The sequence below is a fragment of the Euprymna scolopes genome, chromosome 24, assembly GCF_053919585.1.
Source record: "Euprymna scolopes isolate OS-2025 chromosome 24, ASM5391958v1, whole genome shotgun sequence".
Classification (NCBI taxonomy): Eukaryota; Metazoa; Mollusca; class Cephalopoda; order Sepiida; family Sepiolidae; genus Euprymna; species Euprymna scolopes.
Window position 1 is genome coordinate 13,997,261 of NC_136505.1, and position 15,207 is coordinate 14,012,467.

At 34.4% G+C, this 15,207-nt stretch overlaps 1 pseudogene; it reads left to right on the forward strand.

Moving 5' to 3' along the window:
- Positions 1 to 485: 485 nt before the first annotated feature.
- LOC145246944 (U2 spliceosomal RNA) lies at positions 486 to 626 on the forward strand (annotated as a pseudogene).
- Positions 627 to 15,207: the final 14,581 nt, after the last annotated feature.

Below are 15,207 nucleotides of genomic sequence, written 5' to 3' on the forward strand. Positions count from 1 at the left end.
TTGATTTAGGCACAGATATAGAGTGGGGGAAATTTTTCACGGTGGATTCAGCTAGACGGGTGTTTCTCGTGAAAGATTGGCGAGGGGGGACCAGAGATTGGAGTTCAGACGAGCATCTGCCATGGAAATAACGATAAAACAAGGACAGGCTCGCAACGTCTCTTCTGTGGGATAGAGGTTGCAGGGTAGAGAAAAGGGCATCCCCCACTAAGCCACGAAGTCTATTTTGTACTCTGTCAAGACAGGATAGGCTGTTTTAGCAGCTCCTGCCCAGATATGGCAACAGTATTCCATCCTTGGACGTACTTGGCTTTTATATAGATAGAGAATATAAGACCTTGGTCAATTTAGGGGAAACCCTTCATACCAATTGTCCCTATCCAGCTCCCCTAATCCCCGGGGAGTTGGTCCCCATTTCCCCTTCACTCCTCACATTAAAAATCGGCCTTGTGCCTTATTTGGTCGGTGGGAGAGCAAATAAATACAGCTTTTCTTGGCCTTTTGGCCAAGATCAAAGTGTAGTATCTGTTCTTAATACATGCTGTACTTATGTTTGTAACTTTGTGATATAAAGTGGGGGATCACTTTTCTGTATTAATTTAATGTAAAATGATCACGCACTTTACAACCAGTCAGTCTCAAAGCCATTCAAGTCATTCTTCAGACCATTCAATCTTTTTTAAGGATTCCAGTTATTTTTTAAGCATTCAAGTCATTCAATTCATCCTTAAGTTCATTAAAATCATTTTAAGTCATTTACTTTTTATTTATTTAAGTCATTTCAGCCCATTTTCGATCATTTTGTTTATCTTTAAGAATTTCATGTCAATCCTACATTCACGCATTCATTCATTACACGTGAGCAAGCGACTAATGGCTATCGGCCTTGTTCGTTTCTTAAACAAGACATATTCTCACCTTATCTGACGTTACTCTTACATTACCCATTCCAAACTGAAACAACAAAAATTGACGTTGTCTGAGAATAAGATTTTATATCGAAACAAATGTCGAAATTATTTGCATTTGCTTAAAAATGGTTCTACATTTTTTGTATATGTATATTTGTTTTAATCCTAAACAAGACACGTGGCTTCTTGGAATGTAAGATCGTGTCTAACTGTGGGAAGTTAAACAGCGAGATGTCTTTTCACATTACATTTAAACGTTTACATCTTATTACAGTCTGGGAAGCAGGAAACGAGAAAAGAATTCCAAAATCTTGCAATCTAAAGGAAAACATTGTCAGAGTATAAGGTTTTTCGGTATCTAGAGATCTCCAAAGTAAGGAGTTGAATTTTACTCCTTGTTGAGTTAGTCGGGAATATGTACGTCAAGGAAGCACAAGTACGACAGGTTCTTCCGCTAAAGTACTTATAAAGCACGTACAGGAATGCGACAATGGATAATGGAACAAGGGTTTGAACCTTGCCTATAGTGCGGGATCTATTAGATTTGAGACTCTTTTTTGAACTGTGTCTAAGAGTGAAAAACTAGTGGCAAATGCACCAACGTGGCAACAATACTCCACCCATAAGCTAAGTATAGCTTTGTAATTAGGTGTGAGTACTTTACTAGTAAAAAAAATAGTGAGGCTATCTTTTTTGCAGCAGTCTTGGCAATATTTTCAATGTATTTGTTTCAATTCATGTTCCCCGTGAATGTTAGATCGAGAAGTTTTAAAGATGTACTCTCCGTAGGGTATTATTTGGTCATGGCAATCAGTGGGCGAGAATTTTTTTTTTTTTTTTTTTGTAATTGTGAAAGGAAAGAAGCTTAGCCTTTATAAAATCATAAGTTACTATCCACTTGCGGCCATTATTCCACTAACGATTTAACGTACTTTTTTATTTTTTTTTAGTTTCTGCCATCGTCTTGTATGTGCGTAAGTTGGTTGTTCCCTCATATCTATTATAAAACGAGATGTCATCAACAAATATTCCCATCTCAGACACAATTTTATCTGAGAAGTCATTTATGAATATCAGTGGCAATAAAGCTTGAAGGATCGACCCCTGCAGCACACCTGCATCAATATCATGTTGTTTACACGTAGGGCCATCTCTATATTTGCATATATCTCTATAAAAGTTTCTGGTCAATCTGTCAAGTGTCCTGTTTAACTTTGAGATTTATTCGGGGTGGGAGGTCAGTCGTGTTTAAATTGTAAATAATATTTATCTTGGATCTGTCACAATTCTGTTTAAAATAGCATTTTTATTACACTTAAATTTGAAAAAGTATTTTCCTAAAATTGTGACGCTTAACTTTTGAGACAAATATTTTTATCTGTTAAGCTTAAGTTTGAAATGATATATTTTTGTTTACCATGCTGTGTGTCTAACTGCAGTATGAAGTAAAAACATTTTCTTTGGTCTGTCACACTTATAATTAAACATTAGTCTGTCACACTTATAATCAAAATGTTATGTTTCTTTGATATGGCAAGTATGAAACGCTTAAGTTTGAAGCTACATGATTTACTTTGTTATACTTACGTTTAAAATATTATTTACTTTAATCCGCCATAATAAAGTTTAAGATAACATTTTAGTCTGTCATGCTTAAACCTTAAATAGAATTTTCTTTCGTCTGTGACGCTAAATTTTCACTTAAAATTCGAAACTAAAATTTGAAACTGAAATTTGATACTAAAATTCAATATTAACATTTTAAACTAAAATTCGAAATTAAAATTCGAAACTAAAATTCGAAATTATAATTCGAAACGAAAATTCGAAACTAACATTTGAAACTAAAATTCGAAACTGAAATTCGAAAAAAAATCGAAATAAAATTCGATATTAAAATCTGAAATAAAGATTCGAAAAAAAAATCGAAACTAAAATTAGAAATTATATTTCGAAACTAAAAAATACAAATCGAAAGTTAAAGTTTGAAATTAAAATTTGACATTAAAATTCGAAACAGTACTTATTAGTTTGTCATTCCTCAGTTTAAAGTAAAATTTTCTTCAGTCTAGCACGGTTCAATTTTGAATAGCATTTTCTTTGGTCTGTTATGTATTATATCTAAAGTGGAATTTTTATCACTGGCAGATTCCACGGGCGTCTCTTAAAATGCTCCTACTTGATTCTCCGTTGTTTGTTTTAACTTATCTTTCGCACTCTTTCGTTTTATTCTTTCTTTTCGTATATTCCATTATTTCGCGCCTCTCAGTCTCAACCTTGGAGGTCAAAATGTTCTGCTTGCCAATAAAGTAATCTTTATAAAGTGACTGCGATAAGTATTTTCGCTGTACTGTCGTTAGGAAAATAAATGTGTTTGTTATCTTAGCCTGTTTGGCCCGACTCCAAAACCAGCAGGAGTCAAAGTCGGATCATTATAAAGAATTTGCGAAAAACGTATTGCATGTGGATAAAAGATAATAAACTCGTAACTTTCCCTTCTTTCTATTTGAAATAGATAAAAGGTGATGGGTGTTTTTTAACTACTGCAACAATATGTGGGCGTATGTGAGATAGACACACTCTTAACTTTTCTTCAATATTTTTAAGTCTTTTACGATTTTTATTTTTAATGTCGTTTAGGTAAGGATTAAAATTTCCATATATACAAAGATTAGAACTAAGGTAAGATTATGATGTTTTTTTTTTTTTGTTTTGCTTTTTTTTGCTTTTTTTTTTTTACTAAGAGTTGAAATTGAGCGATGGTTAATAAATTAAAATTCTTTATTAAATGAAATAAAATTAAATGGCTTCGAGTTCTAATCTCTTCACGGCATGCTAGTAGTCATTTTATGGCACATAAGTGTGCTGCGGCACAGTGGTTGGGAACCACTGCTCTAAAAAAATAAAAATAATAAGATTGGAATAAACTATTGTAAAGACAAGGAAATATTAATATTTTACCCGTAATTAGAGGGGAAAATTGAGAAAAGAGGGTAAAGCAGAACTGGACTAATTTTGGATTTTGTCTGTTTATCTTATTTATATCTGACTGGCTTTACGAACTCATTTAATTCTGATTCAGAAAATTAAACTCGATATCAATATATAATTAAATAGACGAACACTGTAAGACAACGGGGTCTTTCTTAGATTATACATGAAATAAAAAGACACATGCACCGCAAATGTTGACGAACGCTTGATTTTTAAACCAGTGATGCTAATAAGACGCCTAATTAAACATTAATCCAATATTAGCTTTGGTAATAAATCATGCGCATGTGTTCCAATCCTTTAATTAAAACGCCACGCGATGGTAATTATTTTAAGTGCTTAAACGGTAGGAAAGGTTTACGTTCACGCCAAACGGCGTTTAGAAAATTGACAAAATGTCGTTTTTGCAATGCTAATGCTCGTTTTAATTATATGAAATGAGAAATGTGCATGCCATTTTATAAATAGCTCAAATCTAAACCAATTATAAATGATGCTGGGGGATTGTTATAGCCAATCAACACATTGAAAATTACATTAAACACGTTGTGATATTGATCCGAGGGAGCCTCCGTTCAGTCTCGAAAGATAATAGATACTTCCGGTAAGGGTAGCTACGCATGTAATTATGAGGCAAGGGTTTCAAAATCCCCAACCACGCCTCTTCTGAATCTGCGCCGCTTGAGTCCAGTGACAAGAAGTCCAGGACGACTGTAAACTATACTGAGATAAGCGGAAAGTACATACGGCACTTGGAATTCCCAAATGGCCACCCATTTTTATACTGATTATGCTCAAAATTGCTTAACTTCGGTGATCTAACGGGAACCGGTGTTTCAACTTGATTATACCGGGTATGATATTTACCCACTCTAAATAAATAATTAAAAAAAATGTATACTCCATGACAAATAAAGTGTAGAGCTGTCTCTTTTATTCCAGTAAATCTAGCTGATTTTGGGTTGAACCTTAAACAAATTGGTTATAAAGGTTTTTAACTTGGATACTGGGCATGAATAACGTTTTCTTTTTCAGATAAAAAATTACCACAATTAACCTAACCGAAGGAGATCAATGGTCGCCACCTTTAAAGATTGCCGCCGATTCTATCCTCCCCTCTCTCAACTCAAATACCGTAAATTAAAAAATAACAAATGTTAAATTGGATAAAACCAACAGTTTTCATAAAGTTTAATATAATTATAACTTTTTATGCTTTATTTTTGTCGCTTCTGATTTATTACTGCAGGAGCTGAATATAACTAATTTAGATCGAGGTTCTTGATTGGCTTCTGTTCATCTTACTCGGAAGTCCAAAAATTCAAAAAAATGTGTCACTTTTCTTGTTTCATAGCGCTGAAACTCTCTCCTCTGTTGAAACTGAATCTGTGCATTCGTAGCTGATGATGTGGACCATAATGTATGAGTATTGATGGATTAAACACATTCCACGGATTGGGCATTATAGCATATTTTACGACCGAGAAAGCTAAAGACAAAACTAGTTCCAAGGATTCAGGTCTTTTCAGAAGATATAATAAGGGTTGAAAGGATCAACATTAAGTCTCTAAATTCACAGCACACTAATAAACGACCAGTGATATTTAAAGACCTACATCCCAAGAAAATTGTCGATTCTATTGCGAGGTTTCACTAATTTTACATCCGTCCAAACCCAGTGCTCAAAGGAACATATCCTGGTGAATCAGCCAAAGTTTTTTTTTTTTTTTTTTTTGCCAATGATCGACATAGACCTGCGTGTCCTCAACATTATGTTGCATGAGTGATTTAGCCAGGAAAAACAACATTACACCAATTCTAACACTCGATAATGTGTAATTAAAAAAAAACACATGGAAAAGCGTGCATTGTCTTTGATGGATATGAAAGTGGTCCATCCATTAAAACGCGACTCACTGACGCCGAGCAGGGGCCTCTGTTTGTGCTAATGTGTTACTGATCCATTTAATGGTGTTCAAATTAAAAAAGGATGCTTTCCCTGCTGATCAACAAAACAAACAATTGTTCATAAACTTGCTGCGAAAGAGTTTGGAGGAAGCAGGTTTTAAAGTAATCATGCATCTGGAGATGCTGATTTACTAATTGTGAAGACTGTTCTAGAATTAGCAAAGGCATGAGAAATCATTTTGTTAGCAGATGACAATGACCTCTTGGTTTTTCTATGTTATGCCAATAAAGATTATGGTTACATCTTATTCACGCCACAAAGGCTAGTCCAAAAAGTGTGAAAGTCTGGAACATCAAAGAGATGAGAAAATCTTTGAGAGATATGGTCTGTTCCAACATTCTTTTCATTCATGCGCTACTGGGTTGTGATTTTACATCCAGTGCCCAATTCGGAAGGCAGCGTCCCTTCGAAAGATGATGAACAATAAAAACTAACTCGCAGAAGTATTTCACAAGGATAGCAAGGCGGAAGAGGTTATTAAAGTTGGGGAGAAGGCTTTATTGTGCCTGTGCAATTGTAATGATGGGAAAAACATCAATCATCTCCGACTGAGGTGCTTTAAGATGAAAGTTGCAAAAAGCTCAAAGTATTTTGAGGCCAAATCATCGCCACCAACAAGAGCAGCTACGAAATTCCACAGCCTTTGAGTTTGCTTCCTAATTCAGGAATAGAAAAGTAGAAACCAGCTAAAACCTGACGAGTGGGGGTGGAAACTTTCAGATGATAAATTATAAGCAATCAAGACTGACTTGCCACCTGCTCCTCTAAATTTGTTGGCTATAATTAGGAGTAACTATATTTCAAGTTGCACTAAAGCAAAATGCAGTTGCAGGAAACGTGGCATTCACTGTTCAAACTGCGTGGTGCAAAGGCCTTTGTTATAGAATGGATTGGGAGAGAGAGAGAGAGAGAGAGAGAGAGAGGGGGGTGAGTAAACGTGGAGTGTAGACACGTTTACCAGAACCGAGGGTCAGCTGACCAGATTACGTATGAGTGACGTGGTCAGGTTGGCTAGATCAGTGAGACTGGATTTGGACTTTGAAGAAGACGGACGGCTTAATAGCTGTTCCCTCCCCTTCACTGGGGATGGGGGACGCTGACGTGTTCAAAGCAAGCAAGATTCAATTCCATATTCTGTGTCGACATCTGGAAGAAAAATAAAATCTATAAAACCAATTCATCGTCTTGGAGTGATAAATCTTCGTCTAACAGGTACCAGTCTCCCTCCAAGAGAAGATGAATTCCAGATGGATCAACATCGACGACACATGAAGTAAGGTATGTCGAAGAAAATGCATGTAACACACACACACACAACCGCATATGAAACTAGACGATCATACGCACACGGAATTCTTTTATGTTATACATCAAACGTCAATTTGGTGCCCCTCTATGATAACCCTAGTGAGAACTTCAATGATAACCCTATGTAACACCTTCACAGCACTAACTCACCACAGATCTTGATGATGATGAAGTTACCTTTGACAAGAAATCTTCTTTGGTCCGTCCTGAATTTGTGGTGGTGGTTATGTTAGAGCCTTGCACCAGCATTCGACCAACTGCACTGCGAATGGTGACTATGTAGTAAAATAGCTACTTGAGCGCAAACGGTTTCTCGTACCACTATCATAGTTTTAGCTCTTCATCTTTTGGAGTTAAAATAGAGAAGGTTTTTCTTTTCAAATTGCTCCTATGTACATTCGTTATTATTATTCTATCGCATTCACTTTTAACGATAGCAACTTAAAGTGTACTTGTATCAGTTTAATCTTTTTAAAAACATCGTGATCTCTCGATCAGTTCTTTTTTCTCTGCCTGCCTATCTATCTGCCTGTCTCTCTCTCTCTCTCTCTCTCGCTATGTATATATATATATTATGATCTCCCAAAAATGTACTCACACTTCAAAATTGTAAATTGTACTTATTTTGTACCTATTTTATGAAATATCAGGAATTAATGTGAAAATTGTTGCATGGAAAATGCTACTTAGATTGTGTATGTACCTTTTATTTTATTTGAATAAGAAATTAAAAAAACACGAATGCAATAAACAAGGGCAAGGTTATTATTTGGTGTTAGTTTATTATTAAGCATAATACTATCTATCATAACAATTTAAAACACCAAGAAAATGTCAAGCTGGCAGGAAATGTACGGAATTTTATATCTCGAAATTTTAATATTGTTAAGTTGGATGCTAAAGATGGCAACTGTTGACCACTTTCGACAAGGTCAATTTTTTATCTGAAAGCGAGGTTATTCATGCCTTATATGCAAGTTAAAACCTTTTTTGTTTTTCGCAATTTGTTTCAGGTTCAGCCACATTTTGACTGAACTATTTTAGACTACATTAGGAGAATATATGGGACCAGAGTTTGCATTTGTTTTCTAGTATATTATTACTGCCCCGTCTGCTCAAATTGAATAGGAAGAGATAATGACTACAGAGCAAATATTTACTAGATTATTCCATGATAAGAGACTCCGTATGACATTGGTACTCATAGGAGAAGGTATTATCTATAAGGCTTGTATCATGGCAAATATATATTAAAATAAGCCCTAAAAGGAGGATGTAATTCCTGGGTGGATAATCTTATAACAATAGAACAAATACTACATCGCTACTATTATTTAAGCATTGAAAAATATCACATTAGTATGGGGTAGTAAACTGAACTAACTTTTGAAAAGTACTAAAATCGTATATAAAGAGAAATGAGAGACTAAATAAAATAAAATATATAATAAAAATAAATATAATTAAATATATAATAAATATAAATTAATATAATAAAATATATAATATAGAACTTCACTATGATGGGATGTGTCTCCTAGCGGCTTCGGCTGCCGGGAGACAGGGTAGTACACGTCAAGGATTCGTCACTTGACACTCAGCCCAACAGGTGAGGGGCCGGGAACCGGCCCAGCACCTGTTGAACTGAGGTACGCCGCCTGGGTAATACCTAGGAGGTCAACCCTCCAAGGCCTTGCCACCGGGCTTTCCGGTGGGGCAAGTTTATTGCTTGCTGCCTGAGGCACCCCGACCGGGGAATGCCGACGGGGTTACTCAGGCAATTTTTTAAATTGCAGGAGTGCCCCTTCTTTAGGGGAGCCTGCGGGTTTCCCACTTTCCGGCCTTGTGCCACATAATGCTGATGTGGGCAGCATTTAAATATATACCCCATTATAAATCTTTTATGATGGGATGTGTCTCCTAGCGGCTTCGGCTGCAGGGAGACTGGGTAGTACACGTCAAGGATTCGTCACCTGACACTCAGCCCAACAGGTGAGAGGCCGGGAACCGGCTCAGCACCTGTTAGACTGAGGTACACCACCTGGGTAATACCTAGGAGGTCCACCCTCCCAGGCCTTGCCACCGGGCTTTCAGGTGGGGCAAGTTTATTGCTTGCTGCCTGAGGCGCCCCGACCGGGGAATTCTGACGGGGTTACTCAGGAAATTTTTAAAATTGCAGGAGTGCCCCTCCTTTAGGGGAGCCTGCGGGGTTCCCACTTTCCAGGCCTTGTGCCAAATATTGCCGATGTGGGCGGCAATTAAATAACTACCCCATTCTATGTCCAAAATATTGCAACAGACAGCAAATAAAATGATATAGTTTTCGTCAGCAAATAAAATTGAACGATATTCGACTGCAAATAAAATTGCATGTTATTCTACTGCATATAAAATGTATTTTATTCTACTGCATATAAAATTTATGTTAGTCTACTGCATATAAATTTATGTTATTCTACTGCATATAAAATTTATGTTATTCTACTGCATATAAAATTGAACGATATTCTACTGCATATAAAATTTATGTTATTCTACTGCATATAAAATTTATGTTATTCTACTGCATATAAAATGTATTTTATTCTACTGCATATAAAATGTATTTTATTCTACTGCATATAAAATTTGTGTTATTCTACTGCATATAAAATGTATGTTATTCTACTGCATATAAAATTTCTGTTATTCTACTGCATATAAAATTTATGTTATTCTACTGCATATACAATTTATGTTATTCTACTGCATATAAAATTGAACGATATTCTACTGCATATAAAATTTATGTTATTCTACTGCATATAAAATTTATGTTATTTTACTGCATATAAAATGTATGTTATTCTACTGCATATAAAATTTATGTTATTCTACTGCATATAAAATTTATGTTAGTCTACTGCATATAAAATTTATGTTATTCTACTGCATATAAAATTTATATTATTCTACTGCATATAACATTTATGTTATTCTAATGCATATAAAATTTATGTTATTCTAATGCATATAAAATTTATGTTATTCTACTGCATATAAATTTATATTATTCTACTGCATATAAAATTTATCTTATTCTACTGGATATAAAATTTTACGGTATTTAACTGCAAATGAAATTGAACGATATTCGGCTGCAAATAAAATTGTATGTTATTCGACTGTAAATAAAACTGTACTTCATTCGACTGCAAATAAAATGGTACGTTATTCCATTGCATATAAAAGTGTACATCATTTTACTGGAAATAATATTATAGGTAATTCTACTGTAAATCAAGTTGTATTTTATTCGACTGCAAAATAAATTTTATGTTATTCGACTGTAAAAATAAAAGTATACCTTATTCGACTGCAAATAAAATTGTACGTTGTTCGACTGCAAATAAAATTGTACGTTGTTCGACTGCAAATAAAGTCGGTTGTTGTTTCATAGTAAATAAAATTGTATGTTTTTACTGCAAATAAAGTTGTACATTATTCAACTGCAGAAAAATCGTACGTTATTCTATTGCTAGTAAAAGTGTACGTTATTTAACGACAAATAAAATCAAGCGTTATTCGACTGAAAATAAAATTGTACATTATTGGACTTCAAATAAAATGGTACGTTATTCGACTGCGAATAAATTTGTTCTTTATTCGACTGCAGAAAAAATCGTACGTTATTTTATTGGAAATTAAATGATACGTTATTCGACTTCAAATAAAATTGTATTGTAATTTACTGCAAATAAAATTGTATGTTATACTACTGCAAATAAAATTGTACTGTAATTTACTGCAAATAAAATTGTATGTTATTCTACTGCAATTAAATTGTACGGTATTCGATTGTAAATAAAATTGTACGTTATTTAACTGCAAATAAAATTGTATGTTATTCTACTGCAAATGGTACGTTATTCGACGACAAATAAAAGTGTATGTCATTCGACAGCAAAGAAAATTATACGTTATCTTACTGCAGATAAAATCGTATGTTATTTGACTGCAAATAGATTGTACAAGAGCAAATGAATATTGGTCAGTTAGAAACATGTTTTGTTTAGTCAACTTAGAGGCTATTTTGGTCTGAAGTAGAAAATCAAACAAGTGAACTACAATGATAACGATTAAAATACTGAAAGAACCTAAGAAACGTCACTATAGACAAATGAGAAAGATACATCACATATAAATAGAAAAGAATATCAAAGTGCATACATTAATCCTAAAGATAAAAAAAGCTTAGGGGGGAGTATAAGACGAATCGTAATACATCTATCAACAGGAATGAGGATAACAATTTTACAGATGTTTTTTTTTTATATTGATTACCTTTAACAATTCTTAGAAACGCTGTTTTTATCCTGCCTCTGAAATGTGCCTATATTTTATAATGGCAGACCTCCCAAAAGATTTCCCGAGAATGTACTCCGGTTCTTAGCCTTGAACCCCACATTCTCATTTTTATTTATTTTTTTTTTTAATATTGCAAACCTTACAACACTAACGTAAAAAATGCAATTTTAATTCCCTTACTTCGAGAAAAACGGTTGATATTAAGACGTTTAAAGAAACAGCACATATATTGGGAAACAAATTCCTTCAAGTAGATCTACTAGAGAATTAAAGGTAATATACGAACAGTATGAGGACGGCATGAAAATATATATCGTAGAATAAAGTTTCAATAATTTCGGAATAACAGTATTCCTATGCTAATGGTTCAGTACTCACTGTAGGCGATAATAATTAAGATATTTTTAATCTATATATTAATACGATAGCATGTGTGTTATTTAGTGTGTCACGCTTATATCTTTTTTTTTCGAGTGACTGTCGTTTAATTGTTATGACCTATTTCTTGTAATAAATAAGTTTACCAAGAATTCTTGATACGTTTTGGTTTCCATTTCGATTATAGCTGATGGCACTCAAGTCATAATTTAATCAAGAATTCTTTATAAGTGTTGGTTCTGATTTCGATTATAGCTGTAGGGACTCAAGTTATATATATATATACATATATTTTTCTTGATAAGTTTTTGTTTTGGTCTCGATTCAAACTGATGCACCCAAGTCATAGCGTCCCTGCTAGCTTAGATAAATACTTTTGCAGTTAAAAAAAAAAGAGCTACAATAATATCAGGGCGTCTCCATTTACGCTGAACATCCACAGAATGCCAAGATCAATATATTTCATATGAAAGATTCTGCTGCGAAATTTCAACAAGCCCTGCTAATACTTATTATTTCTATCCGGCAATTGTTAACGGAATGAGAACAATCTACCCTCTAGTATTAAATAAAGGGTCCGGTTTTAGATTTTGTATAGACGCTTCTGAAATTCGAAAAGAGGTATCTGAAGAAGGTCGGAGGTTACATAGTCAATATAATCCCAAAATACTTTAATTTAAGATTTCGGTTAACATTTGCTCGAGAAAAGCTGCATTTTATCTTGGTTTCGGGTTTGTTTGTTTTTTTCTATTGCATCCTCGACAAATAGGTCACATTTATATTATAGATTATTTTTTTATTTTTAAGAAACTTTCCGTTAAAAATGTCGATAAAAGTACTTTACTTTGGTTTTGTCAAAGAAAGTATTGTGAGATATTTTCTCATAAATAATATTTATTATTGACTTGAACTAATTGCCACTTTTGTCATTTCTTTGTTGGATAAACCATTTATTTTTCCCGTTTAGACAGCCATGTAAATAATTTATTATAACAGAATATCAGATGACAGATATTTTACCATTTGGAAAACGTGACTTCTGCAGACACTTTGCTTTTTTGTTTTTTTTTGTGTTGGAAGCTATAGCGATAGAGAATATTGCTTTTTTTGTTTTTTGTGTTGGAAGCTATAGCGATAGAGAATATTGTTTTTTTTTTGCATAACAGGTCTCAATTGAACGATTAACAGTTTCAACTAATGATAAGAAGAATACTTCATTTCTAAATATTTACGCGTACTCTAACTACAAAAAGCAACGCCTTTCTTTACCTTTCCTACTTTTCCTTCTTAGCTATGTCTCAAGTGTGAGCAACTTTCTAGCACAGAAAAGGAAAGCCACCTTTTTTGCAGCCGACTTTGCAATGTCTTCGGTATGTTTTTCAAGTTTATGTCGCCTATGAATGTTAAGCCGAGGAGTTTGAATGGTTGAGCTCTAAAGTAGGGGGTGTTATTAGTCATGGCCATCCGTGGTTGAGAAGGTATCTGTAACTGTTAAAGGAGAGAAATTTAGTCTAGTAGAATTAAATGTCACCATGCATTTAAAGTCCATTCCACTTTGGACTGGAGGTTATTTTCTAATAAATTAACCTTTCCGTCAGAGAGGGCACACAACGCAGCCTAGGTCGTTTGGGTACGAAAAGTCTTCGGCAATAGTACACACATGACGTGAACCCCTTTTCGAAATACTGTACGCCCAGCGACGCAAATAAATGCTGCAAACTGAATGTACCAACACACAAGTTCACAGACGGAAACACATCTTCATTAGAAAACAGAAGTAAACTGATATACGCATGCGTCGACATTTTCTTTGAATTTTAAAATACACTGTCACACAAGTTCGCGGGGCGACAGCTAAAAAGAGTACTTAATCTTTTTCCAAGGGTCAAAACACCTTTCATCTAGAACGAACAGCCACTCCTAGCATCTTTACCAACTATTCATTTTTTAGAGTGAATTAGTTGAACTAATGTTTTCATCTTGTGTTATTTTCATAAATTTTCGACCGATGTAACCTTCAGCTTTCTTCGGAAATTTGCATGGAACTTCTAACAAAATCTTATATTTAATCCACGTCAATCGGCTAGAACGTATTTTTAATATTACCTGCAATTAAGGTTGAACCTTAAACCTCCAGAAGAGTATCACTTACAGCCGAATTAACCAAGTACTTAATCTACTATGCCACGGATCGGAGGGTTATATCAGCTTAAACGTTGTAAAGATGGCACTCAAGTTGAGAACATTAGTCATAATACACTAAATATACGAATTATTAGTCCTCATCTTAAAAATTTAAAAAGTTAATATCTTAACAAGCGGTTAATAAAATAAATTACTATGGTATGGATAGACTTTTGCCTTGTTTCTTTTGAGAACAAAACTTATTATTATTATTATTATTATTATTATTATTATTATTATTAATAGCAAAAACAATGAAAACAATGACCACAACAATAACAACAACAACAATAATAATAATAATAATAATAATAATAATAATAACAATAATAATAATAATAATAATAATAATAATAATAATCCGAAAAATTTCGAAAAAAGAATGTCAGAAATTGGAATCAGAGGAATAACTGCAAAAGTACAACGACTAACGATAATGAAAACGACTGAAATATTAAGGAAAACCCTTGAATGCGGAGAATAATACAAGACAATATAACGAATAAGCGTTACAGGGAATGAAGAACACCGAAACTGCATATTTACAAGTTCTACACCCCCCATCATGCACTCCCCCCCATTGTTTCATCACCGATGCCCCCCAAAAAAAAAAATGATACCAAAGGGCCGAGAAGGGTCAATAAGGACTGAAAGACCGAGGAGCGAGCGCCAACCAGACCTCGGCTGGACAAGAGCAAAGAGAACTGGGACGTTGGGGAGGCTGAGTGCCACTCAAATTCCAGCATAAACCAATGGCCACTACCAGCGAGGAATCAATGGTAAGCGGCTGTTGCGATGGTGCAAATTCATTTGCAAATGCTATCGAAGGAGGTGGAGAGGTCTGGACGTCTGGGGAGACTTGTTGTCACTCAGCTTCCAAGAATACCACAGGTCTCCAATCAGATCGATTGTTGACTTGTGTGAAAGCTCCATGTGAGCCAATAATAATAATGGTGGTGATGATGAAACCCTCCTGTTGAGCCATTGTAACGTTTTAGGGCAATTGATAAAATAAATTTGCAATTATGTATAAATTCTGTTCGTTTTTTTTAGGGATGGGGAAGAGGTGATGTACCAACTTTTTCAGCGATTAAGGTCGAACTGATGGGTTATAAT